At 57.5% G+C, this 2,716-nt stretch overlaps 1 pseudogene; it reads right to left on the reverse strand.

The window, feature by feature from the left end:
* LOC102187177 lies at positions 1,313 to 2,458 on the reverse strand (annotated as a pseudogene).

Here is a 2,716-nt window from a genome sequence, read left to right on the forward strand (position 1 = left end):
AGTTATGCATTTTCATGTATAACTAGCACATCAACATATGCCTGTGTGGATATATTGCTTAGTTAGCATAAGACTAGATCAGTAAGTGAGTAAAAAGAAAAAGGATGTTCAGTTAAAATATTAAGGAAGTGAGAGAACAGGAGGTCCTCATATGATAAAAATTGTGGAGGTTATGGGAAAGCCTAGAGTTCGGGACTCCATGCCCTAAGCTTTGGGCAAGAAGCTCTGCTCTGGTCTGAAGCCCTTAAGGGGCCCTACACAGAAACCCTCCAGGCACTTGGAGCTCCGAGAATCCTCCTAAGAGCACGTGGTACATTGAGAGGACCCCAGGGAGGAAAGCACCTTTTGGTTCCTGTGTTCATGCCCTACAAGATGTCTTAAAAGTTACAAAGCAACAAGTGATGTTTTCTTAAAAGGGAAAAGAATCTTAGAGGTGTGGCCTTGAGTGGGCAGTGGTCACAGGGCAGCCTGGGCTGAAGGGCCCAAGCAGGGGTTGGGGGACACCCCTGTTACTATCCTCAAGGAGTGTGTGTGTGTGTGTGTGTGTGTGTGTGTGTGTGTGTGTGAGCACAGTCCCCATCAAGGCTGCAGGAGGAACACCCAAGGGCTCCTGTGCTCTGCTCCCCGGCAAACAGCAGGCACTTAATCTGTGTCTGCAGAATCACTGCTGCACACCGGAGGTGCCACCAGAAGGCAAGTGGAGGAGTTGCTGACGTTGTCCTTGGGTGTCAGCATGTCACCCTTTGCTCCTGCCGCTGCTGTGCCCTGAGCCCCATGTCAACATGGCCCCAAGGTGGGAAGTCCGTGCCACCAGGAGGGTCACTGTCTTGTACATTTATGCACAATGGAAGGTATTTCCCCACCTTTCCCCCAAATCCAAAGTATGTTTCTCATCATTTAACCTTCAAATGTTAAAAGTAGTGCTTTTGAAAGGACTCTGGGGTTGTACTCTAATAGCTGAGCCCCTCAGAGCTCATGGATCATTGCTATGGACACAGGGTGCCCGCTGGAGACTCACCCAACTGACCCTTGGAAATGGAGGTCAAGGCCAGTGCTCGAGAGGAACCAGAGTGGTAGAGGTGGGACCCCCGGGCATGACGTTCACAGTACGAAAGCCTTCTGGTGCCCAGAGGAGAGAAGGAACCTCTGAGAGTCTGAAGGGTGCTCTGAGCTGGGAGGAGGCCAGGGCTCAGCGGCCGAAGTGATGGGCCCTGGAGCTGCAAGCTGGTCCCTGCGTGCGGCTTGGAAGGAAAGCATGCCAGAACAGGTCAGGAAGGGACACAAGCTAGGAAAGGGGCCCCGACAAGCAGGGCTAGTGTGCAGCTGCACCCCCTGGCCCAGCGGTGCGCTCAGCAGCACCCCGCTTCACGTGGCACGGCTTGCAGAAGAGACCGGTGTTCAGCGGGTAGCACCCCTGGCCCGTGGGCTCCACAGACGGAAGGACCCTGCAGTCCTCACACCGGGAGCAACTCTACGGAAGTTTCCTCCCACGTACTCGATTTTGAAGGCATCCTTCCCGTCTTGGGGGATGCTGGGATTCTCACAGCTGCTGCACAGCGGGGCGAACTTCCTCCAGAAGTCGTCCAGGCGGTACACCTCATTCTGGCTGTCCAGGGCAAAGCTCTCTTCCCCAGTGCACTGGGGGCAGGGCACACACAGGAGGGGTGGAAGGCCTGGCCTAGGGCCCGGATGATGTGTTCCCGGACAACCTCGCCACCCTTGCCACACTTCTGCAGGGTGTCCTGGTAGCAGGGTTCACAGAGGGGCTGCCCATCCTTCTGGTAGAAGCTCTGCCCGGCCAGCTGGCGGCCGCAGACACGTCTGTGAAGCACTGGGTGGGTTCTGCCTCTTCATGGCCTCTACGGCCAGCTCTCGGGGGGGACACAGTCCTGTGGCAGAAGGCACAGATGTCTGCGGAGGCCTCTCTCCCAGGGAAGCCGACAGGCTCTTCGGGGCGGGGGCGGCAGCTCCTCCTCTGCAGGCTTGACATGACTGGGCTGAGGCTGCAGTGGAGGCCCCTCCACCAGGGCCTGTGGGGGGGGGCGTGGGGGAGGGGTGGGTGCAACTGCTCTAGTCTGAAATGAGTGATGCCCCCATCACAGAGGGGGGCTCTTCGTCAGAAGGGGGCAGGTCCGATGGAGGGGGCGGAGGCAGAGGTGGGAGGATGTCCAGGTCTGGAAGTGCATCGTCAGCATCCAGGGGTGAGGAGGAAGCGAACACCCTCCATTGGAGAGCTGAGGTGGGACAGCCGGCCCTGGGGCTGCAGCCCTGCCAGGGGGCATCCAGGAACGGAGCTTTCCCACCAAGCCCCCCCGGGTGGGGCCAGGAGATTCCCAGGGGCGGCCAGGCCGGGCCTCACAAGCTGCTCGCCTCACCTCCTCAACCACAGCCTCATCTCGATGTGGGGGCACCAGGGTGATGAAGACCAGGCAACCCTCTTCTCAGGCTTGGAGGCCATTGGTGGGGCTGGGATCAGGATTTTCCTAGGAAGGCCGAGGTCCCCAACGTTGAGGCCGGCTCCACTGAGCCGCCCGCTCTGGTCGGTCACCTATCTCTTATTTAGCTGAAGGGCTTTGTAGAAATTCTCCTCTCTGCTCATCAGTCCCTCTGCCTCTTGCCTTTTCTCTACATGTTCCACTGGACATTTCGCAAACAAATCTCGGGGGTGGAGTCTATTCTACTTAACAACAAGCCCCTCTTGCAATTGGGGTCACAA

This window comes from Capra hircus, chromosome 23, assembly GCF_001704415.2.
Source record: "Capra hircus breed San Clemente chromosome 23, ASM170441v1, whole genome shotgun sequence".
NCBI classification, from domain to species: domain Eukaryota; kingdom Metazoa; phylum Chordata; class Mammalia; order Artiodactyla; family Bovidae; genus Capra; species Capra hircus.